Genomic DNA, 26,626 nt, shown 5'->3' on the forward strand with positions numbered 1-26,626 from the left:
AGCAGCAAAATTAAGACATATCTTCATTGTTGCCAGAAAGGTTACTTCACTAATAATATGCAAATGGAGCTTCACTGCACATAATGAATAATAACTTTAGATTAAAGTCAGAAATTTCTTTTAGTAGTACTTGCAATAAGAAATTTTGCATGAATTTAATAATTAATTTAAAAATCATCATTCAGTGAGGCTGAATACATTATTTATTAAATGTAATTGAAGTATTTATTAGGTGAGTAAGAACCGATGAACAGCAGTGGGTGGTTTTGCTATTTTATGACATAACCTCATCTGGTCTTTACAAGCTGTGGTGGTCTTCCTGTATTGTTATAGCAGATTGATTATCTTCAGGAAAAATAATAGGTATTATTACTTGCATTACGTGGTAGATTTTTCCTATTGTTTGTTTCTTCCTCTTGAAAGAAGGAAGAAGGGAATTGGAATATTAACAAAGACCACAATATACTGGCAGACTAAGCTCTAGTTACATATGACCATTTTTTCCTCTGCACTCTAAAATTTAGATTTCAAGTGTGTCTGTTAATCATTTGACAGCATCAACCCCTCATAAAGTCAGAGCATTAGTAGAAAGTAAATTAAATATTAGAGTTGTCAAGAGTAGCATTGACTTGCATTGACAGCAACAGTAGATGCTACTTAACAACTGAAATGAACTCGTTAGAACACAATGAAGAATAAATAAGGAAATCAGCAACACTAGTTGCCTTTTTATGTTTCTGGAACAGTATAAAACATTCTGAGTTGTTAAATTGTTTTAAAGAAAACAAATCTGAAATTGATCCAAGAGTCTTTGAGCAACAATACGAGGCAAAAGAAATCAAGGTATCTGTTCTAGTTTCTGACTAGGATCCAGTATTGGAAAAACGTTGGCTTTTGGATATGCCTGTAAGGGACACAATTTGATGTAGCAAAGACAACAGCGTGTTCTGTCCTGTTCTGCAGAATTTATTCCACCTTCCTACCAGCCACGTTTTCACACAGTCAAAAAACAGAGGTGAAAAGGTAGTCTTATCTGAGGTGTGTTGGTTTCTAGCTGCGCTTAGCTAGTTCTCTCCATTCTAAAAAAAAAAAATCTCAAAGTCTGAAGAACTATGAAATTTACAGGGACACTTAAAATCATATTTAGTGTTCTGTGCCCACGATCCAAGAGTACAAGGAAGAAACTCTGAATTTTACTAAGAAAATTTTTTTCCAGAAGCATTAAATATTTGAACTTTCTTCATCTACCAATATGTATATATATATATATCACAGCAAAAAAGAATAGAAAAACCTTTCTTTAAAGATAAATTGATATCTCTCCCTTTAATGCTTAAGTAGTTTTCCTTCTTTCACATCATCATCTACATTTTAAAATGGTATGCTTGATCATCTTTTAATCTATTTTCTTTTAACAAGTATTAAGTAAAATATAGGCTGCCATACGTTATTATCGAATTAGAATTTCAGCAATAGATTATAATAAGTAAAATGAACATCCCAAGATTATCCCCACAAAACTCCTCTGTCATAACGTCCCACTTGTATTTTAAATGCACCATCCCCAGTAAATATAAGCTATCAATATTGATTAGAATAGTTCAGTTGGAAGGGGTCTTCAAGAATCACCAAGTCTAACTGCTTGGCCACTGCAAGGCTAACCAAATGTCAGGGGATATTATTGAGGGCATTATACTAAATTTCTTTTACATTCAGAGACATATGACATCAACCACCTCTCTGGAAAGACTGTTCCAATATTTGGACACCATCAGAGTAAAAAATTGTTGTTTGTAAGAAGTTTCAGTCTTGTGGACGTGTGCACGACAAGGCCTAGCATCTAGAAGTTAAAACTGGATGCCAGAATTGACTATCAGAAGAAGAGTTAGAGTTGATTACGTTTGATGTTTTCACATTACGTAGTTACAATGTTATCTGCATCCCAGAAAAACTTCTGTGGCATCCAAAAGGAGACCAGCTCAAAGTCTTAGTATTTGTTCCTGGTGTTGCAGTTCATGCCATTCCTTTTATTTTACTTGTTGATTCTTATAGAATAATTATAATAATTGTGAATAATTAAAACTGTGGATTGGTTTTAACTCCACAGTGTTGGGAGAAAAAGGAAATTGTGAGGCAATGGATGGTAAGAACTCTGACTGACTTTAGAAAACCGGCCTTTCTTTGCCCCATGCAATCGATCTCGAGGGAGGCAAGTGTTAATTCTCTAAAGAGCTCTGCTTCTTTTTTCTAGTGTTTTTCTGTAGCTTTTATTACCTCTACTATTATAGTGTGGTATGTTGGTGTATTTCATTGCAAAATGGTTACATAGCTGCTTTGAATTTATTTATCTTTACCTCAAAAATTTGTCAGATGTTGGCCCTTGAAGATGTTCCTCTTCCATCCCTGGCTTTCTGAACTGCTGATAAAGGCAGGGTAGTGTCCTGGGCAAACTTTTCCCTCCATTTTCACTGAGAAACCTTTCAACCAGCTTAATTGATTCTCCCACTTGACTGTGTATTACAAGTGTTTGATGGGATAAGTTTATATATGTCTATAAAAGTGAAAAAGTGATATACAAGAGACACTTGTGACTCATGGTCCATTATCATGATTAACTTCTCTGAAGTCCTGTAATGAGCAATCTGTCACTTACATGCTAGTAGTACATCACTGCTTAATGCGCTGAATATTTCTGTATTGCTAAAAAGCTAATAATCCATTAAGTAGCCTGTCTCACTATAACAGATCTTTACCAGTCTTGGAAAGAGGGTTAAAAGGAATCTTCCAAGATTTCTGTACGACTTTTTGGATTCTACCTCTTGTAATAAAATGTCCTCACACACTGAAAGCCTTGGCACAGCAGACCGTGTCCAGCACAGTCATATATTTATGTGTTACAGATGTCTGCTATGCCTATCTTCTGTCACACTTTGGCACATTATTGTAATTTATTGTCCAGCAAGCTCATTTCTGCTGAAGTGTCTGAACTTGTGTTTTCGGCTGTATGTTTGAGGATTATTCTTAAGGGTTTTCTCAGATAGGTTTGCATTTTATGTTTGACTTTTCTAGTGACAGTCAGTTGTGGAAATGTTTAGTACTTGAGTCACATTAACTTTAAATGTTTCCTCTTACCCTTTCTTATGCTGGAAATCTGTAAGAACTCTTGGAAGAACTGCTGCTTTAAGAAACATCCAACCAGAACTCATTTTTTTTCCATTCTGCACCCATTTTCAGTAGTCAGGGTCATCTTTTAATCTATTTACACAGTGGTTTACACTGGTGTACACTCATTACTCAAAGCCAGACTTCAAAGACATTGCATTATCAGAAAGAGTTGCCCAGTGAACACTTTGGGTAAATTATGTGTCAGAGTAAACTTTTCAGATGCAAAATATTTAAAGAAAAGTATGAATGATCAATTTTTTATTTTTTTTTTAAATTAGGGCACATTTATAATTAATTTACTGGAGGTAGGCTACAGGATTATTAATCCCATTGTTACCAACTCAGACAAAAAAAAAATAGATAGCATGTCATAGAATAATCCATAACTTCTTTTATTGATATGTTCATTCCCATCTGTTTCAGATGCCACTCCTGTCAGTACCAAGCTTAAAATAACTACTGGCCGTTTCTGAATCTTTTAGATGTTTGATGAGAACACAGCCTACTGAATAGTACTTACTTTCTACAGTCCTATAAGCACTTCTAAAATCAGATAGATTTACTTTATCCACAATATTTATTGAGACTTTTTCCTTTATGTCAAGCTTTGTGAAAGAGTTTTCCTTAAAGCAGACATGGACAGTTTTGCTGCTTTTAGCAAACAAGAATTTTGGTTATCAATATTAACTTCAGGTTGCTATTAATTCTTTTATGCACATGTAAACTGGTTACAATAATTTGTAGTTATAATTTTTTTTTTTTTTTAAACAGTAATTCTAGCTGTAAATGGCACATCTATCACCTGCCAATTTTGTGCCTGGAAAGGAAACATTTATCTGCTTCAGATAATGACGTCAATTCTTGATAAAATTTGGATTTTTACATATTTTTTTAATTATATCCATATATATATTTAAACCAGGTACAAATTTGGAAAGCATACAAGAGTGGGCTTCAGCACATGACACACATCCGTATTTACTGACAATTTCCGTTATTTGTTTGTATGCAGCAGTGTCTAAACATTACAAAGCAAAAGCAATCAAAGGTAACACAGTAAAGATAAAATGAAGTTTTAACAATTTTGAATCTTAAGTTAAAGTACTCAGATATGAGGCACAGTCTACAGCAGTGGAAATGAGCAAAAAATATCACCCCACAAAGCACAGTGTAAACAACGTGATTAGCAACCTCCCAGGCCTGAAATAAAAAATAACAACAACCCTGATTCATAAAACAGGCCGACTTCCTTGGCTCCAAAATAAATACCAGCTTGTCAGACTGTTTGACTGTATGAAGCACCTGGCATGCTCTTGATACTATCCAGGTTGTAAATCATAATGAAAAAATATCAGAGACCTGGGCTCAGTGACCCATGTGGTTCTTTTCATCTCTGTGTTCCTGTGATTAACTATTCAAACAAGATCTACAGAGCCTGATCTAACTGATCTGCTTGTCTTTAGATGCTCAGTAGTACCTCTCCATCTGTTTTCTATGTATCCATCCCCGTGGCACCTGGGATAATTCAGCATTAAAAGCACGGCAAGGCTTGAGTCAGCCTCCTTGAGCTATTGCAGCCTGAGCTTTGGTTTGGGGCCAAATCTTTACATGTGCTCAGGTGTGGGTGAGTTTCTGACTTTAATAAACTCCTACCTTTGGCTGCCTTGCAGATGCTGAATCACTTTAAGGTGCCTGAAGTTCACTGCAGGTCTGCTTCCTGAAAGACTCAAAGAAGCAAACAGGTCTCCAAGAAGACTACAAGAGAGCTTCTTTGCTGGAGCATATGATTTAGGTGCACTTCAGGTGTTTAGACAAGCTGAGTTTCTAGCTCAACCCAAAGGCAGGTGCCTGAACATCAGTAAGATGTTCAAATCCTGGGTGTCTAAATCCATATAATTATCACTACTTTTATTATCATAGAATGGTTTAGGTTGGAAGGGACCCCAAGGATCAACAAATTCTAACCTCACTGCCACAGGCAGAGCCACCAACTTCCAGGTCTGGTAACTAGACCAGATTGCCCAAGTCCCCAACCAACCTGGCCTCGAACGTCTCCAGGGAAATTACTGTAGGAGACATCACATTCATGAAATTTCCACTGTCTCCCAAGGAGCCAAAAGTCAAGAGAGTGCAGGCAGTAGATTGTCACAAAGGAAGCGGGACCTTCACAATCCAGTCTTTGCTCTTATTTACCCTTCAGAAAATCCATTTTGTCAGGGCTCTGGTAAGACATCATTGTCTCTTAGAGCCTGCAAACAACTAAAACATGATGTTCTTTTGTGGAGTTAAAGGATATTTATTATGTCTATCAAATAAATCAAATATGCTTATAGTATTTTTTCACCTGCTTTATTAAAAATGCCTTTCCTTTTCTATCTCATAATGTTCACATTCCACTGTTCTGCCTGGCTTTTTTCACTTACTTCTCTAAATATTTGTCATTGCATTATTTGAGAGAAAGAGAGACAGAGAGATCCATACGGCTTTCAGGAAGAAAAGATTTAAACAGGCTGAGAATTAGTTTATTCATTGATTTGTCTTTTATGTCACTTAGAAAGCCTTAACTGTGCGACAATTTTTTGTCATATATCATGCACACTCTCACACTGAAGCAGCCTTTATTTGACCTCTTAATCAATCTGAGTGCCAGTGCAGGGAAAAAGGAGGCAGATACAAGATAGCTTATATAAGCGCCAAGTTGGCTGTGTTCCTCTGAACCATCTGCACTCCTCACCATGGTCAGACTAAATGTCTGCTAATGGCTCCCTTCTTCTATGATCCATTTATATGTTCCTAATTCCTTTTTTTTTTTTTTCTTTTTTCTTTTTTCTTTTTTTTTTAAGTGGAAAACAAATGACATTATTGGACCTGCTCCGCTTCAGTGCAGCTGTGAATTGCAGGCCTAGAAAGGCAGCCAAGGAGAAGTCAGACAGCAAAGCCTTTCTGCTTAGAGAAGCAAGGCCAAAACTGCTGATTTGGCTTCGTTTCGATACATGATATATTTTTTTAATCTATAAATTTTAATGTGGTCCTTAGAGGACATATTTTGGGCTGATGCTTTTCTCATTTCTTTTCTTCTTCCTCCACCCTTCAGAAGCAAAGAGGCTCTTGGATTTTTTCCGGGTTATAATTACTAGAGCTTGCAATCTGTTAATCCATCTGCAGATAGGATGAAACTTGAAGTCAAGGACAATTATATGTGAAGATAAGATAGTGACCAGGATTGGTTTTCTGAAAGATTAGCCTTTGGCCTTAAAACAGTGCTTCTCAGTAGTGTTTTGAAGCTAGCTAAAAGGTGTATTTTGCAAGAAGGATGAGAGGAAAAGTGGACAAGAGCCAACAAAACAAGGCCCTGAGTCCAGCTGGGAACTCCAGCTACTCCTGTGTTACCAATAACAATTAATCCTGGCTCTCTAAAACTGAATGCAAATCTTTAATGCTTCCTCCTAGAGAATAGCTTTATGCAACAGCCCATCTCTGTGGTGCTACTTTTCCCTATGGTTAAAAGAGTTATATAGTCTATACTGACCCACTGCCAGCAGCATTGAATCATGGTCAACATCTTCCACACACAACCATAAGGACACATACCCATTCTTACTTTGCTCAGTCAATCTGAACAAGACTCTGCTCTGATTTAAAAAAACCCTGGCTGGCTTAGTAAGCACTGAGCACCATTCGTGTGGTAAGAAGTGCCTGGGAATAGCCCTGGGAGTGCTTAATCCATGAAACAACAAGGCTATGGACCCAAACCTGGCTCACATACTCTATGAATTTATTTGCCATGCTGAACCTTTCTTTGTAATGTTCATGATGTAACAGCACTCAGGTACAGCACCCTAGCAATGAAGGGAAGACTTCAAGATCATCATCATAATCATTGCGAGCCTTCCGATGGTGCACCATGCAGTCTTGACTACCAAAGGGCTGCTGCTCCTTTTCTCATGCATTTGCTGATCCATGTATCTTCCCATTGCTCTCCATTGCTTTTTGGGATCAGAAATTGGCTAGCTCTTTTTTGCAGCACTATTTTGTTTTCAAAAAGGAAAAAAAAAAAAGAAAAAAAGCACTCAAGGAAAGTAAGTGAATGACTAAATGAAATCAGAGCACTTACGCATCACATTTCAAACAAAAAGAATATTAACAATATCAACAAGTCATTACAGAAAGACCACTTGATTGTTTCATTCTGTGCTCTAGCCTCTTTATGTGAACCACCTCTCTTACAAGCTACCTAGAGTCTATCATTGATTTTGTATGGTGATATAACCCTACCATCAGAAATTGTTGCCCATCAAACTGAAGATTCAGTTCTTTAAGGGTACTAGTGTTTTCAATGAACACTTGGGTTCATTGAAGACCCCCCCCCATGGGAATTGGGTTTCTAAATACTTTGGATAATCCCGACTGAAGGTCTTCAATTAGTGCCCCCGGTTCCATATTTTGGAATCTGCAAATGGTTTCTCATCTTCAGTAGTGCCCAGTAACAGCCCTTCGCATCAGCAGAGGGTATGGCTTGTCCAGTTCTCCTGAAAAGGAAGTCTGCAATGCATAGTGAGTCCTGCCTGCCTGCAGTTCGTTATAGCCAGAATATAAAAATCAGGTCTCCTATGTGTTTCACTCACTTCTGCTGCATGATTGTTTTGAGTACAGTATCAATTCCACTCCAATCAAATCACAGAATCATTCAGCACAAGAGACTGCCTTCAGATGAAGTTCACCTTATAGTCAATTAACCTTGCAGGAAGGATATTTTCCTTCATCTTCTTTTCCTACAGGACTTCTCTGTAAATGTGTGCATGTGTACACGCATGCAGCCTTTAGGAATATCTAATTTTCTGGGCAAAAAGCCAGATATTGCAGGTTGGAGGTTTTTTTAATTAATTATTAAAGCAAAGAGCAATGCATTCAGTGGAGGCTGCTCCCACCCCTTCACAAGTCAAACTCAGACTAGTGGAAGGCAAAGAGGGTTGCTAGACATGTTGCAAATGAGGCTTGTTGAGCCAGCGTTAATTGTGCTTTGCTGTGTCAAGTGTGCATTTCCCTGCAGAACCCAGTCCACAATCAGGTTATGAGCTGCTCTCCCCACTGCATTGCCTTGGAGGCCCCCAAGGCCAAGCTTCAAAATTGCTTCCTTCAGTTTAATGCTGAGCTCAATAGAACCAAAGCAACAATGAAAATCTCTGCAGTGGAGAGTGCAAAAGTACATTGCTAGCATTGCTTAGGAGTTACACTACAGCTATGCTTCCTCTTCCTCTATTCTCCCGAAACTGCAGAGACTGATTTATAAGTGCATTTCCTTGCGAGCTAAGGGTATTGACGGCAAGCCACATCGCCAGGAATAATACCATTAATTTTAATGGAAATAAGTCACTTATGACCTAACGCTCTGTAATTGTTCCACACAATGTGTTGATTACATAAAGTCTAAGTCTCCTGAAAAAACATGCAGGGATTTTTTGGCCCCAAACGTTTTCTTTGTGGGGAAAAAAAAACAAAAAACAAAAAACAAAACCTGCTTCTTGGAGGGAGCAGGTATTGGTTATAAAGGTGTTAAGGGAAATTAATTGTTAGTAGGACTCTGAATAACAAAAGCAGCATAACTCCTGTTAACAGATGGTTGTAACCATTGCAAAGTTTGGTTTACAAAAAAAGAAGAGTCAGCATATAAATAATCAGGATCCTCAGATGATCACTGTTCGTTGTCACTGTAAATGACAAATTGCACTGCCTTCCCTATTTCATCTCAAATAATCCTGCACCTACCAACTGCTGATATTATAATTCATATGCCCATAGGTGGAGAAACTGCCTCCCACTTCATAAAGAAATATTTGACCAGAAACTCACACAAAAACATAGGAATAGGACTAAAACCATGAACTCTTTCTGTATGTATTAGACACACTTTGGCCCTGATTTCATACTCAATTAGAATGTGGTTAATCCACATGTGAGAAGGTTCTTGTCTGAATCTTATGTATTTCCTTTTACTTTGCAAGATTCTTGTTCAAATCTTTATGCTGTGAGAATTATAATTGTACAAAGAGGATTAACTTATATGTCTCTCAAAATACAAGAATAATCTGTTACTTGAATCAAGGTGTGAGGTTCATGTATATCATAGGGGAGCAGTACTGATGTTACATTTAAAACTTCTGGCACCTATCTATAATCTACATAGATTCCAACTACTACTGAATATCATGCTGTTATTATTGCCCTACAGTCAAAACTCAAGCTGGAGAAAAGTGCTGTTTTGCAACTATTTAGTTAATTTTCAACTTCATTTGCTTCATTCAATCGTTGCTTCATTATATCAAACCTACCATGTAAGAAGAAGTCATCTCTACTTTCTAAAATGAAAGAAGGTGGACAAGTAGATACATAGAAAATCAGGGAAATTTATCTTTTGTTTATCAAGTGCAAAGCAAGTAGTAGTGATTCATAGAATCATAGAATGGCCTGAGTTGAAAAAGACCATAAAGATCACCTACTTTCAGGCCCCTGACATGGACAGGATTGTCAAACACCAGACCAGGCTGCCCAGAGCCACATCCAGCCTGGCCTTGAATGCCTCCAGGGATGGGGCATCCACAACCTCCTTGGGCAACCTGTTCCAGTGCCTCACCACCTTCTGTGTGAAAAACTTCCTCCTAATAACTAACTTAAACCTCCCCTGTCTTAGTTTAAAATAATTCTGCCTTGTCCTATCACTATCCACACTAGTAAACAGTCATACCCCCTCCTGTTTATATGTTCCCTTAAAGTATTGGAAAGATTAACTTCTCCAGCTCAGGAAGCACGGTGTGAATTTTTCCTTGTGTTACAATACTTCTTTATTGTTCTCAGTACACACAGACTTGATTCTTATGCACCAAAACACACCCTAAATTTAATGACAATAAATAAGAGAAGGAAAATATAAACAGATTATTTTCATGGTCAGGATCTAAACTTCAATCTTCTAGTCCAGATCTGCTTCCACCTGTGCAGTGAGGATGTTTGAAGGCCTAATAAATGTGATTGTGTGCTCAGGTTATTCCTAAAATCACTGCCAAATTCAGAACAGACTGTAAAGTGCTCAGGTACTACGGTAACGAACTCTGTCTAAAATCCTCCCCAGATAAGAAAGACAGACAGAGCGACCTTTAAATCTACTTGCCTTCATTTTGGTATCTTATCTGCATTTTACAGTTCCTTCCTAATGTTTGAAAATGTGGAAAGTTTTCATCATTCATTTCAGCTGCTGAATCCAAATATGAATTTATTGGAGAAATTCTGTCACTCGGTCCAGAAATAAAATGCACTTTGAGGTCTAAAATGGGCTCACACATAACTTTCCTAATGACTAAGATTGTATCAAGATCACAATGGACACAGTGCTTCATTCCCAGCAGAACACTATGGAGATAAACCATTGTTATAATTACTGTCTTCAATTTAGGGTGAGTCATACACAATTTCTTCTGTTGAAATCAACATCTGAACCTTTTTCAATTAGCTTTGTATTCACTGGAATGGCTCCTTTTGTCCTACAGGGTTTTATGTCTATTTGGTGAGAGTTTATTTTGTGTAAAGGACCCCTGTAGCGCATCTACTCACAGGGTTGTGGGCTGGGTTATCATCTGTCATCTGGAAAGATCTTTGCAGAGTAGAGATGTGAGCAGAAGGCATATCGTGGTGGTGGAGATTAAAACATAGTTTAAAAAAAAAGCTATTCAGGTATGTCTTTTCTTCTTCTCCATACACCTGACAGTCTCTCCTGTTGTGGACCTTGAAGGAGGTGAAGAGTAGAGATACGTCATCAATACTGTTAGCTTTGAGCCCTATCTTGTACTGAAATTCATGAATTCTGAGCTTTTAATTGTACGTCAACATTTGTAGAGTGATACAGCCAAGAGGCAATACCTTTACTCTTTTTAAGAATAAAGAACAGTTCAGGAAAAATATTTTTGCAAGGGACCCTTGGAATTCATCTAGTTCAACTCCTCTACTGAAGCAAGTTCCCTACAGTAGGTCTCAAGTAACTGCGAGGAAAAGCCACCTTCCATACAGCTGATGAAACTTGAGTAAAACTCATCAACATTGCACATCGTTCTTTGAGAAAACCTTTGACTCAAACTGCGCCCTCCTTCTGATGGAATTACCATCCTGCCCTGGCTCTAAAATTATCTGAAGGAATGACATTTTCTAAAACCTCAGCGGCTACCTGCAAGCCTCAGACTTTAGATATAGCATCCTCCGGAGCATAATTACTCCCTGATGACAAGGAGTGGACATGGTACAGTTTTGGTGCGGAGTTAGCTTCTACCATCCAGCAAAGGCTGTGGACAGAGATAGTACTGCAGGTTTTCCTCAAAAGTAAAACATTAAAGCATTCTTTAAGATCTGAACAAATTGTTGCAGGGTGTAATATTGCCATTGCACTGAAACTGCTGGGCTTGAAATCACTGTGTGTCATCACGTGGGTTTCACCTGCTCGTAGACAGATTCCTTTTTCCTTTTCCTGGAACCTAGTTATAGCAATGATAGATAAAGAGATATGCTCCTGTGATTTATATCACAGCTGCAACCACAGTATGTGAAGACTCGTGGTAGGAGACGTGGATGCCAGTAATCTAAGAGTTATTTGGATTCCAAATCCCATATTGTGTTGGCAGAAATCTTATGACTCCATTAAGATGTGTAATACTGCATGGAAAATAGACACATCAATCATCTTCAGTTACATATTTAGAACTCATGATATTTAAGAGAACAATGATCTTTAAGATATAAAAATAGTACACTCTATCTATCTTAGCAGACTTAGTTCAAGTTACATGGCAAGCAAAATTGTCCCAGTGATTTAAATTCACTGCAGGGAATGAATTAACTAAAATTAACGTAGTAAGAAGGGTTGGGTGAGAATAATGTGCATGCACAATGGAGCTATGATCTATCCCAGAGCTTTGTGCAGCCTACCAGAAACAAAGTGAGTGAGTGCTGGATCATGCAGTATGAAAAGTGATGCTGTGGGTGCTCATCTGTTCCTCACCAGTGGGTTATCTGCAATTGAAGGTTTGAAACCCACAGGATGAACTATTTATTGTAGTTAGGGACAGCAAAGTGTTAGCCAAGCAAATTGAGACAGACTACATGGGAATGCAGAGAATTATGGTAAATGCACCATTTTGGAATAAATAGCTGCACAGTAAGTGTAAAGAATAATTCAGAGGAGAAAAATGACAATGGGCATATGTCCTGGAGGGTGCTAAATCCAAAGACACCCTGCTGGAGGATAGTTTTATTTTCTGTTTATCTCCACCACTTCCTACAAAAATTAGGTCTTTAGGGACAAGAGGAACATTGCAGGAAAATCAGCATTCTTTTCCCCTCATAATATTTTATCTCTAGTAAAAGAGAATAAATAAATAAATAAACAAACAAATGAGTGAGCCAGAATGAAGTAGAAAGTTCCAGATCAGATCAGACACACGGACTAGATAGCATGTGTATCCAGTCTCCAGCAGCAGCCCCAGTGCCTCAGAGGAACACATGTTATACCTGCAAAAGGCAGATGTTGGGTAATCTGTTCTCAGTGAATATTTCATCCTAAATCATAACAGCTACAGATTGATTTAAATCCTGAAACATGAAGTCTCACATCCCATTCATACAGTTTTTGTTAGCTTTACCTGTTATCATACTGGATATTCCTGATAATTGTGCAAATCTTACTGATTTCTTGGCTCCTCCATCTTGTGGTTAGGATTTTCATAGGCAGAATTTCTTGGCTCTACATTTCTTGTCTTTCCATTTATCTAAGCTTTTTTTTTTTTTTTTTTTTTTTTTCTTTTTGTTTTACTTAAGAGTACTTAAAAGTTAGTTCAAGGTCTATTCCTGGTTTTAAAGAACACCTCCAACTAAACATCTTTAATAATGAAAAGTTTGTTGCGATGGACCAAATCTCTCTGGCCAACTACATCAAAAGGTTATGTGTAGGGCTACATGCCTGAGGATTGTCATTGCAAGCTGCCTGTCCTCCATTTCTGACAAATTAGAAATGAGTTCAATTCTTTCACAGTAGAAGAAACAAGAATTTCACATTGTCCTGTGCCTCTTGCTTGGCTTGTGTCATAGTCATAAGGGTAGGCACAGTTCTCAGGTACAGCAATTTCAGTCCTTTCCCTTTCATTTTGAAATGAAGTGAATGTAGTCTTCAGTCAGTTCAGAAGAGGAGCTTATGCTGATTATTTTAAGGTATAATCCAATAGGTTTTTAATACAAGGAAAATGAGGAAAAAAGACCAACAAAACAAAAACAAAATGTATACCTAGGGTGCTTAACTTTCTTCTGCTTCTGGCGATCTTGTAGTTTGCATGCAAACATTCAACAAGTGTTAAGACTGGGAAAGACTGAGGTGGGATTTAATTGCTGACATTCAGTCAGAAATTGAAGGGATTGTAGTTGTAGGAAATTCCCACTGAATAGACGGAAAAAAATTTACTTGGAAAGTAGTTATACATGGAATCTGAACAAGACTTTGAACAACTAGACATAACTTTGAATCCAAACTGGCTCAGAGCAAGGTTTTAAAACAGTTGACCTAGAGATGTCCCCTTCAAACCTTAGCTGTTGTGGAATTTCTTGATAAAGCATAATTCCTATCTAGGATTAAGATATTCAAAATTTGACCAAGGTCCAAAATGTTACTCGAGATTAACCTCTTTAGAGCCCAAATTCAAGTCCTTGTCTTCCAAATCAAACAACCTTTCAAGATAATTAAATGTTTCAGAGGAAAAATAAGGATTGATTTTAGGAAGATTTTGCCTCCCCACAAATATTTCCAATGTTAATCAAATTCAGAATTTGATCTTTAGTCTCTTTTCAATTATGAACATGCCACCATCATACACTGACAGTTATTTGGATTTATTACTGTAAGGAAATCTAAGGATGAGGAGAGATCAAACCAAACTGAGTAAAATAAAAAATAAACAACAACATTGTATTCTGATTGTAAATTTGAAGCATCAGATGAAAGAGCTCAAATTTAAATCTGACAACTCCAGCAAGTGCTGATCTAGTGAAATGGGGCAATTCTATCTTTATATCTCCTCTACTTTTGATCAGAGAACAACATTTTGGCATTGATTAAAATCTCCTTCTTGGTAATTAAGAGATGGAAATGTTTCAGGGTTTTTTGAGGGTGTTTTTCGTGTTTGGTTTTTTTTTTTTTTTTTTTTGGTTGGTTGGTTGGTGGGTTTTTTTTATTTTGTATTATTTTTGTCTTACAAAACCATGTTAAGGATTCCAGAAATTGTTTATATCAGAGAATTAACCATGGTACAAGGATCTTCAGGCCAGTACTGTACTCAGGGCTTGCTGCACCCTCATAATGGAGCTCAGAGATGTTAAGGGTGAACTACATTTACACAGAAAGTTGTGTGGGTTCACAATGTAGATCTGTTTCAAGTCCCCACAGCAGTGACTGATAACAGTGAGGCTGGTTATGAAGAAAACTTGGGCAAGGGCATCCCCAGAATCTCCTCTTTACTCTCCTTTGTTCAGACTGACTACAGCTCCCAGTTCTACTGGAGTCACTGATCTGCAAATCCTGATGGTATGGGGACATCTAATCCTGTTGTCACTGCTGAAACAAGTTCAGGTCATTACATCCCTTGGAGATTTGGTGAAGAGCATTGCAGAGAGCAACACGGGTGATGAATGGATGGGGTGATGGTGTAATTAAATCTGACATATGTTGTTATAAATCAAAACTGACAGAAATCCCAGAAATATTTTAGAAAGCTCTGTGCAGTGTGGAATGTCCGAGTCTTTCAAGCAAAACATAATACCAAAATCCTGACCTTTCTTGTCTTTAGTGAAACTACAACCATATTTTAAATAACTGAGTTGAGAATGTGATGACTGAGGGCATAGAATCTCATGCTCAAGGGCAGCAAGTTATACATCAGAAAGAAAGGGTAGATGTTCTTCCCTTTACTGGGGATACAATATAAACCCATTATCTAAAAATATCCTCTCATCCTTAGGTATGATGCTGGCACCTGGACTTATTTATGTGCTCTCAGCAATAAGAGGATATTGATGAGATCTTTCAAAAATATTCTAAATGAAAAAAAAAAAAAGAAAAAAAAAAAGGAAAGAAAAAAAGAGGAAAAATACCTTGATTCCTTTCAAAACTTTTATCTCCAAAACACAGAAAATCTGGAGATGTTGTGAAATCTGCTGTGGACTTTGCTGATGTTGCTGGTTTCTCTGGTTCCCCCTGGAAGCTGTTCAGGCCCTGTCCTGAAGACTGGGAGAATAAAATTCATGGCAGGCAGGCCATCTGGAAATAAGATCATGACCTTCTGCCTGCCCTCTTTTCCCCACAGGTTTGATTGGAAATGGGATTATTCAGTACTTCCTGTCCTGAGAGCAGGTTGGACTTGGTGACCTCCAGAAGTTCCGTCCAACTGAAATTACTGCAAGGTTCCACTGCTCCCTCCTAAACAGTTGTGTAATAGTAAGGAGCATCTGTCATACTTGGCCATAATTCAGTTTATACTTTTACTTTTATCCTAGCCAAATTCTGAAATAAAGAACAATATGATTTTGAAATTAAAATAAGAGGTTTTAATTAAACGGTGTTCTCTCCTTCTCCTGAGATTACAGAGTCTTCGGGTTGCCGCTGACAATAGTACACAGCTGGGATTTATTCTTAGAAATTTTTGTTATTCTAGTTCTATGTGTTCCATGAGAAGAAAGGAGCGGCCTCAAAGTAATGTTTTCTATGTTTCCTGATATTTTCATCTGTTCAGATTTCCAAGTACTTGGTTGCTTGAGAGGAAAACAGAAAGAACTAACACCAAGATTAAGAAAATCAACCCAGAAATGACTTGCAGATTATTAGTTGTCATTAGGTCAAAAGAATTTCAATGGCATGTATGTGCTATCCTTGAGCCTTTTCAAATAGTTGTTCCATGATGGCCAGAAAAGCCATAGTATCCCCTTTGCTGACAAAACAAGAGAGTGCTTTACGAACGCTGCCTCTCTCCACTGAAGTCATGAGGGCCCTGCTCACAAACCAAATTGGCAAGAGATGAATATTTTTTACCAAGCCTACACGTTTAACTGTCTTACAAAGCACTCAGGACTGGGTATCAGTCAAAACAAGCATATGTGAAAATTTACTGTTTTAGCAGATGGAAGCAGAGCAGCTCAACAGCATACAGTAAAAGCCTTAATATTTACACAGCTGGCAAGTTTCCTGTGGTCTAAAGCATTGGAGCTTTTGCCTTCGGAGACAGAAGAACTAAATCAAGCTTTAATTCAGAAAACATTTTGTGTTTAAAGTCTCAAGATGCTATCGAGAACTTCCCCATGGGAAACAAAAGCCAAAGGTTAGGATATTTGAGGAAAAATATGTAGTTTTTTTCCTCTGCTCACCTCAACCTGAAGTAAGGCAATGATATGACAAAAGCACGGTTCTGGATTCTGTGACGTTTTCTACAATTGGGCTTTTCTTGACACTGTTCTTCAGCCAAAGATCTCACCTCTTGCCTCTCCTGACCAATATAATTGTGTTGACAGAACTCTGCAGTACAGAGAAAACCAACTTCTGAATTTTATTGTGTTGCTCCTGTGAAGCCCAGTGTAACAGGAGAGAGTGTTATGAAACCAGCCATTAATATTGCACGGTTATGAGTCACTTACTACACAGTGATTTTGTCAGGAGTAAAATCCCTGTCTTGGAAACATTTTCATTCAGAAAGTTAACCATTTCTGACAGACGGTTCTTAGCTAGAACTGTCTTGTCCAAGAGGAAGTCGAAATCCTTTTCCAACACCATGTAAATTAAAGTGTGTTTGTTCACACTTTTCTTGACAGTCAGAAGCAGGTGAAACTTTGCCAGAATTGAAACCTGTACTGAGACTGAGCTAGTCCTGAAACTCCTTTCGAAGGACATTTCAAAGGAAGGGATAATGCTTCTCCTGCACTTGGTGGTGTGAGCACTGAGGTGGGATTTATAGCTGTTGACTTTGAGCTTTTGCCGTAGCACAGCAGGGTGAAGGATGGATAAACCCTGTTCACATTCAGGCAGAAACGAGTCCTCTGTGTTTTAGCTGCAGGGTAACACCTCTGTTAAATAATAAGGCTCACCTTTTGTTCAGGAAGTGGATGTTGGTACCTCCATGTTGAAGTTGTCCAACATGGTGTTGTCTTTTCAGCTGTATCCTGCTTTGCATCACACAAATACTGAAGTTGACAAAGTTGCCTTGACACTATCCAGTCCCCACTATTTGCATACAATCTGCTCTTTAAGCACAGAGGTGGACAGGCAATCTTGGACAATGGTCTCAATAGTTCCAGTAACCATGCCTTGCCTGCTGAAATAGAAACAAATAAATAAATAAACAGCATTTTGTTTCCCTATCTTTCATGGCTGGTTGAGCTAGGTGTTGTTCAGAGAGCACTTCGATACCTCCAGCTGCATGCTGTATTATTCATGTCTTTTCACAGTTCTTCAAAGCAAAACCATTTTCGGATGTCTCTCATCGTTTGCTACGCGTTGCTGCCGTGCCCTGAAAGATCCCTGATCATTTTTCATCTAAATCAAAATTATTTGTTCCATCAACTCTGTGTAGAAATTATAGTCATAGAATTGTTTGTGTGAAGTCTGGCCATATTCAGATAAATAAGTGACCAGGTTTCACTGATGCTACTCATGTATATGCTCACACTCTGGATAGCGTACATAATTCTTCCTAATTAGAGAAGCCTCCACATAAAGATCTTTGTATTTGCTCTATGCAATCTTGAAATATTTTGTCTAATGCATATTTGTCTGTATGTCTAATGAATATTTTAAACTATCAATACAAGTTGACAATTTTGGCACTTTATGTAGATAGCAACCTGTGAAAGCTTCTGAAATGTTCATCACTTCTCCCAGCAGCATTCCAGCTGACACATACTGGGACTCCTGATATGAAGATTCAAGGCTCCCCATGGACTCAAACTTTACTTCTTTGCTGTTCTACACATCTAAATAACAGCAATTACAGTTCCTAGCTTTAGAGGGAAAGTGTTGGCTTTCATCGTAGATTGCATGGGTGTACGTGGGCCAAGAATTCAAATCTCTTGTGTCACAAGCCTACTTCATCTCCAGTATTCACCCTATACTCACTTTTGCCAATGTTCTCTATTTAATTAGGGGATATTAAAGACAAAACTAAAAGAGCAAATTGCTTTTTAATTTGTTCTTTACAGAAGGAGTTTGGAATATAAAAGCTGAAGAGCTGAACCCTCGAGGAGTACACCCACTGCTGAAATAGAATCGGCTGCCCTCATCCTAGATTCATTCTGGCCACTCATTTCTTTCACATCAGCTCTTACTAACAGTGCTAGATATCAGACGCCTTCTCAAATTTCCACAGATCCCCAGTTTCTTTTCCTTAAAGAAAGCACCCATTCATGCAGCCAGCATTTTTCCCTCTGGCTAGATAACACAGCACATAGTGATGAAGCCCCAGGAGAACATTGGGCTAAGCAGGGAGTTGGTTCATCATACAATATTCTAACAGAAAAACATGCAAGAAAAACAAGGACAGCTACCCAGCGTAATGAAACCTAAGTGATTTAAAAAACAGCAGTGCTAGTATGTGGAAGGGAAGGAGCTGGAGAATGGGAGCAGGTTTCATTTGCCAGACCAAGGGTAGCAAAAAAATTACCCTGATCCGATAGACCATGTGAAAAGGATATTACCAGGGTATGAGAAAATTATTTTAGGGGGACAAAATGTATTTTTTTCTGCCTCTTTTCTAAAGCCCTGTTATTTTGCTGTTCTTGGCTTGCATCTGTTAAATGCTGGAATGTCTGCAGGGACATTTTGAAAAGCTGCACAATGTCAATTAAATTTGCCGAGCAGTATATCTTCTTGGAGTACGTGTGACCTTTTCTGTTTGTCATTTCCTGGGCATCACACCAAGTGATCCTCTTAGGATGCTGGCTTTGTGGAGCAGGCCCACAGCAGCAGGACTGCAGGAACTGCAGGTTTCTGGGACCGCTGCCAACCTCCGGATAATTGCCATCAGCAGGAAAGAGCTAGAAAAGCTTGGCTGAGTCCATCTTTTACAGATAGATTGACCCCTTTCTGCCACTGCAGAATCACAGGCAGAGAGAAATACATCTCCAAAAAGACAGAGGGGAGGGGAAGAGGGGCAGAGAGGAATGATTGCAGCAGGAAAGCTACATCTGATCCGAACAGGGGGAGATTTGGAGGTTACACTCACCACTTCCCTATCAACGATATTTTTAACGTCTTCTGCTTTTCGGCAAATGAATCTGAGAATGAAGTTTAAATGCTCAGCTCTGTTATAATAAAATGAGTGCTTCTCTGAATGTGGAGTCATCGCTCTGAGAGCGAGGTGGGAAGGATGGGAATTTAATGCCCTCATGCGATACATCTGCTGGGAAATTGTAACATGTATGCAGCAAGCGAAAGAGAGAGAGTGAATGTGTTCTGAAAACCACTGCAGGTGCTTGGAAGGGATATGAGAGAGAAAAAGAGAGAAAGCAATCTGCTTGACCACAGCTTAGCTCAGCTGGCTTATTTGAAAAGCAGTGAGAGCCACAAATGCACCTTACAGAAGCAGAGTGTGGAAAGCAGTGACTTTAATATCCCTGTGTCCAATAAGAGTCTAACTGGGCTAAATGGTGGTGATGTGTTCAGGCAGTTATTTCAGCAATAAGAACATCAAGATTCATTGCCTCCTCCATGCACATACCCACATCAGTGCTATGAATGGGGTTCAACAACAGTACAGCTAGCAAAGACCCACAGTGAATGTAGCACAGGAATTTCCAGACCAGACCCGGGATTCTCATCCTGATCTGTAGCAGATTTCCTGGTGCATTTCAGCAGAGCTGGGGCAAATAACAGTGGAGCAGGCCTTGGAGTGTGTCCAAAGAAAGGCAACAAATCTGGGAAGAGTCTGAAGTACTGGTCTTATGGGGAACAGCTGAGGGAACAGGGATTGTTCTGTCTGTAGCAGAGGAGGCTCAGGGGAGACCTTATCACTCTCTACAGTCCCTGAAAGGAGGTTATGGCAAGGTGGGGTTTGGACTCTGCTCCCAGGTAGCAGAGAGAGAATGAGAGGTGATGGCCTCACGTTGAGCTGGGGCAGAGTCAGGTTGGATATTCAGAAACATTTCTTCCCAGAATGAGCAGTCAGACATTGATGCAGGCTGCTCAGGGAGGTGGTAGAATCACAGTCCATGAAACACTTGTTCTCTTCCATGAAAGAGAGCTGTGGAGGTGTAGCACTTGGGGATGTGGTCAGTTGACATGATGGGGATGGATTGATGGACTTGGTGATCCAACTTTAATGTTTCTATGATTCTAACTCTGTCTGAAATATCAAGCCTGCCGTAGGCAATCCCAAGCAATGAAAGAATTGAGGGGTTAAGGAGGGAAGCATATGTCACTTCAGTCCCACTGACTGCTCTGCTAGGGGTACGGGAACTGTGATTCTGCCTCCTCCCAACTCTCCTTCCACCACTCACTGAGGGGCAGTGATCATGCAAAATAGAGAAAATCCAAACCACAAAAATGCATAAAAATAAATATAAACTCTGCAAATCAAAGATCTCTATGAAAACAAATGCTCCTGAGACAAAATCTCTCTGCTTTGTCTCTATTAAGTTGTTCAGTGCTATAAAAGCAGTAACGTGCAAATTCATTCACTAGCAATGATGCTTTTTCTCTTCCCTTACCCATGATCTATCTCTCAGTTGCCAACATAAATAATACTTGGGTTACAGTAATGTCCTGTGGCTCCGGACTGAGGGAGCTTCAATGCATAAGGTGCTGAGCAAACATGTATGGAGGCATAATGCTGTCAGAAGTTATCCAGGTCATATATTCTGTGGCTATATTCCTTCCTCTGAAGAACACACTCTGCTTGGCAAATGCTTGGCCTTCTTCTGTACGTGACACTCAATGTCAGTGAGTGACATCTCACAGATGACACATTATTGGTAGAGCAGGTGCTGGTGGCAAGGGCTATATTTAAAAAGCAGAGGTCTAAATATGGCTCTGCAAGGCTCTGTGTTTAAGAGCTCTCAGTCATTTCCAGAGCAGATCTGATTCTCTGATTCTCTTACAAGGCCTTTCTTCCCTTCCTTCACCAGAATAGGAAAGCCAAGAAGTGTTTCCCTGGATCACCAGAATGCCCACATAATCTTAGGTGCACCATGTTTATGATTCACTTAAAAGATGAGATGAGCACATCAGAGCAGTTTCCAAAGCTCTAAATTAGAAGGCTTTTTTTTTTTTTTTTTTTTTTTTTTTTTTTAACAATAAGTTAGACAAATCCCCTTGTAAATTTATCATTGGAGTAGCTTCTATATGTCACAACATAAATCTGCCTTCATCATGCCCCAGTGTTATTCTACAGAAGGGCAGGTGAACATATTACCATGAACTATGAAACAGTGTACATTTCTGATGTGCCAATCAGTCTCTGGTAATTTCACATAATTCAGAGTAAAAAAGTGATAACCTCTTCTAGAATTGGCATAAGTCTGAGGATGTGTATTAGGGTGAAGGCAACAGAGACGATTCTTAGAGCCAGAGGGTAATTTAGGGCTGTCAAAATGATGCCAAACCACCAGCACACCATCTGCAATGACTGCGAATTGATGGCTGCCCTTAAATCTGTACTGCTGCATGAAAGGTTTCCCCGTCATTAAGCTCCAAAAGTGTGTTTGGCATTCAGGTGTGAGTTTGCACCAGGAACATCCTAGACAAAGCAGGGAAGCAGTTTTAAGCCTTTTATTTTGAGCCCAGGATGTTTGTTGTTTTTCTTCTCCAAGCAGCCTCCATTTGATCCACCTGTGAGTGAGTGTTGAGGTTGGTGGTGAGATGCTGGTCTACATGCAGAAAAAGCTAGCACTATCCATTCATGTTAGTTTGAAAAGCATTGCCAGACTTCAGCTTGTAATGTGGTATCCAATCACTTTTTCTATGTGCTTCTTAGAGTAATCCTAGTTCAAGTGTGGTCTCTGGTAAATGCAAGGGAATAAAGCTGAAATTTAAGCAGTCTAGATACCCATTCATTTATTCTTAGGAAATTTAGAAGGATTACGTTTTTGCTTTTATTTTTATTCGCCTCATTTTGTTGCTTTGGTTTGGTTTTAGTGAATATATGTTAAGAAACTGCATATTATGTCTGGAGGAACTGTCCACATCACAGATTTGTTCACTTTTGTGGATGACGTATACAAGAAAAGAACTCTATACTTCATTTTGTTTCCATTTTCCACCCTCATTTTTCAGCTGAGACATGTAAATGCTTCTCACTGAAATCAGGAGGAAGACACATGGGCATACAGGATGACAAAAGTCATTATCAAATCATCCTCCAGCACCAGGTGCTGGAAGGCACAGTGCTGTTAGTTGACCTGCCACTCACTTCCATTCCTCTCTTTAACACAACATATTTAAAAAGAAACCAAGGCAAACAGCTCTACCGAAGCTAACAAAAATCAAACCTCTTGCAGCAGGTGAGGTGAAGTCTAACTCTGAGGAAACAAAGAGACTGACAGTGGCTCAACATCAGTTCAAGAGGTGGACATAGCACTGAGAATAAGGTTCAAGCTGAGAGCAAAGAGGCATCCATGGAAAAAAACTGTGACTGACAGAGGAGTAATGTAATTAAACAGTTTAGCTCCTTAAAATAAAATAATCTCACACACAAACAAATCCACCAGTCCTGTTAACCACCTGTTCAGTGAATTGCTGCCTATGCACCAGCTATGTTATTTGGGCACAAACCCAACATGGTTTTGACTAGTGGCTACTGCACTATTTTGAAAGAAAATCCATTGGACAAAGGTGTTTTCATTCTTCTGTGTTGTAGAAGAAAATGTCTTTACCTTCCTTCCTCTTTGTGCTTCTTCCAGTCTTCAGTTACAGATCCTTTAATGTCAAGAAGCAAGGTTTTAGTCTAGATGAGTCTGGAATAGTGTCCATCTCTGAGATAAGGGCGAGGTCAGACTAGATTATTTTCTTTTCCTAAATGAAAAGACTTCTTCCAGAAAGTTTCCATCCTTCCCCTCTATACTTCTGTCAGGTTTCTTCCTGCAGGACATAACCTACTGCCCCTACTGCTGTGGTCTTTTCCTGGTTTAAGTTTCAAATATGATAGTTGGCTTCTGCCAATAGACTCAACATACCTGAGACAATGAATCACATCCAATGATTCTGCTTTATGCCTAATTTGCATCTCAGTTCCCATAGTAGCATCTGCAGATACACCAGCATTATCATCTGCTCACCTCAGATGCCCTGATGTCTAGGGTGATGTCAGTCACACTTTTTCATCCTAATTCCTCCTCCTGCTCATGCTGTCATTATTTGTTTTATGAAAAAAAGGAAACAAAGGTTTGTCCTTTTGTTTTCACTGTCCTGCATCACCCTTCCTCCTCTCTGATGTCCTTAATGTCTTTCAAATTCTCAAGTTTAAAAGGAGAAAGCTTTGTATTTCTTACTCACAGCAAAAAATAAACTCCAAAAAACAAACAAACAAGAAGAAATCTACAGTAGTCCCGATTGCTCCATAAATTTCTAGGCATCTGGAGTAACTTCGGAAAGCTCAGCCATTTGAAATAAATACCGGGTATTCTGCAAATCTTGCCTTGAAGATATGTCAAATTTGAAGGCCAAGAGGTGAGAATCCCAGTAACACTTACTTTGCAAGGGCCACACTAGTGGCAATGATATCCACATATCTTCCTGTTCCAGAATGTAGGCTTCCTCTCTGGGCAAGCAGATGTTTCAACCTTGAGCTCAAAATGAGTTCCAAGCTATATGGATTAGCAGAATGTCTTTTATGTTCATGGATTCTATGTGTGCTTGAGGCAGAGCTGCACAGATGTCCAGCAATGCAGGGTGCTAGGATGGGTAGCATCTGGTCTATTTTCTCGTTAGAAGTCCTGCAAGAGTTGTCTCCATTTGCTGCAGGAAGAGGCAGGTGAGACATCTGGGACGTAACAGAGGCTGTGCCATCCTCAAGAAGCACAGAGCATGTTTAAATATGAGATCTTTTTTGAGCATGTCCAAACTAAGAACATCATCAAGCTTCAGAGACAAAGAATAGAGTCTTCTCCTAGGGGCTGGCAGTGTCTTAAGGTCACTGACAGTAGCTGGATCTATTTATGACGGTTTATTAAAGATCATTTCAGGTTGGCCACTAGGAAAAATTCTTTTCAGAAAGAATGATGATGAATTGGAACAGGATGCCAGGGAAGTGTTGGAGTCACTGTCCATGGAGTTGTTCAAGAACTGTGCAGATGTGGTACTGAAGGCATGACAAAGATGTTGGGTATGGTGGAGTTGGGGTTAAACTTGGTGATCTTGGAGGTATTTTCCAATATTTACGACTCTATGATTTTCTGTTAGGAAGAAAAGTTGGGGAGAAACTGGAGAGGAACTTTTTATAAAGGCAGGTAGCAATAGGACAAGGGGAAATATTTTTTAAATTGGAAAGAGGTTGATTTAGACTAGATATGAGGAAGAAATCCTTTACTGTGAGGGTGGTGAAGCACTGGAACTGGTTGACCAGAGAGGTTGTGGATGCCCTCTAACTGGTAGCATTCATGGCAGGCTGGCTGGGGCTGTGGGCAAACAATGAGTTGTGTCCCTGACTATAACAGGGGGTTGTGGTTGCATAGGAAACTTTTGGTGACTTTACATTGAGCTTGAAGGTCACAAAAAAATGCAAAGAGAAATCAAGCAAGACATTATTATCATGCAGCATATGCATCATCCATGTGAAATTTCTCATTTTGTCATCTGGTTTGAAGAGATTTTCTGGTTTGAAAAGGTTGAAAACCTTTTCTACCCTCCTTTCTTTTTAAAACATTAAGAAAAGTACAAATAATCATTTTATTCCTTAAGCTAACTTGCAGAATGCTGGAATGCTATTTTCTCGCTCAGTCTGAGCTATGTTTGAAGGTCTTACCCTCTTGTTTGTGGATGCAGATATACCTCCCCTTTACACAAAATAAACATCAAATCCCTACCTGCTCCCTCTCTTCTGTTTTAATTTCCCTGTGATTTAGGAGAGACAAATAATGATCTTCTGCAAAAGTAGGAAATCAGTTATAGCCAAAATGGCAAAACTAAAATATTTCTCCTCTAAACATGTTGTTTTTTTACTTTATATGTCTTGGCAGCCTAACAGTCTGAAAACATCCATCTGAGTTCTCTGCACTCAACAGAGCAGCCCAAGGATAAATCCTTCAGTATATCCTATACGACTGAAGCTGTAGGAGCCTTACTGTGAGTAAAAACATTTTAAATATGATTGCTATACCTGTTAGTAACTAAAGAGCCCTTTTGGAGCAAATAATTTTCTTGGAAATGTCTGAATCCAATCATTTAAAGCTGAGAGCCCATATCTGTGCTACACGAGAGTTCTAGTCCCTACGTGGTCCATCCACTGCCTCAAAAGAAAAGAGTTTACCTTGTCCATCTGTCATTTAAATGGTAATGAGTTAAATGAATTCCACCTCACTTCTGAGCTTCAGAGCAAGCTTGGGTTTATTTATTCATGTAATGACACGGGGACAAGTTTGACATTGCTGAACATGTCCCAGATTTATGGAAAATAAAACTGTACTAATCTAGTGCATTTATTAGCTTTTCTGTCAGATGCTTCCGTGAGCATCCAGAGATGTGAGTTTGCTCTGCAATTCTGTCCTGATTGGAACAGCATCTCCTGAAATGTAAATGTTATCTTAAGGTCATAAGCTGATGAAAACCACTGTTTTGGCAAACTCTAATTTCTTGGTCATTTGACAGAGCAGCTGCTGTGCAGTTATATGGCACAAAGAAAGCTATTAAAGATGGATGAGTTATATCTCTGATTTGGCATTTATTATACTGCTTTCAAAGGTAAAAAATCAGATACATAATGCTTTTCCTTGATTTTACTGAATAAATAAGTGACCTCTCACAAATATACACACCAGAATGAAATGTCTAGATGAAATCGTTCATCTACACCTTATGGAGCCTTCTGAGATCTTCTGTGTTAAACAGAAATAGAAATAGGAGCAAATATCGTAATGCCAGATATAATCAATTTGTATCATCACAGATTCATATTGAGACAAGTGCCTGAATCAGAGGAAAATGCAGAGATTAGACAATTGCGTATGACATGTGACAGTAAGCTCTGCAGCTGGTCTGCATTAACAAAAATAAAAATTACAAGGTCTAGGTAATCAACAGCTGGTATCAGCTGGTATTGTACCTCATCAGTGCCTCTAAGGTCTGTGAAGATTATTTTTTACCATCTGGAGGATATCTAGAGTTGGCCAATGTCAGAAGCACAATAGCAGAGGATTTTGCTGCTACTTTGGCAAGTCTGTATGAATGTTTTCTTGCACGAGTGGGAAA

General features: G+C 38.9%; 1 long non-coding RNA gene across 1 annotated transcript in view; it reads left to right on the plus strand.

The window, feature by feature from the left end:
* LOC122166955 overlaps window positions 1-25,498 on the plus strand; it is a 176,596-nt gene extending 151,098 nt beyond the window's left edge. The window contains exon 3 of the long non-coding RNA XR_006170915.1: window positions 25,399-25,498. This is a non-coding gene — a long non-coding RNA (uncharacterized LOC122166955). The remainder of the gene's footprint in view (window positions 1-25,398) is intronic.
* The last annotated feature ends 1,128 nt before the right edge of the window (window positions 25,499-26,626 follow it).

Source organism: Centrocercus urophasianus, unplaced genomic scaffold (assembly GCF_019232065.1).
Source record: "Centrocercus urophasianus isolate 14NV4802_14NV808 unplaced genomic scaffold, USGS_Curo_1.0 seq_35, whole genome shotgun sequence".
NCBI classification, from domain to species: domain Eukaryota; kingdom Metazoa; phylum Chordata; class Aves; order Galliformes; family Phasianidae; genus Centrocercus; species Centrocercus urophasianus.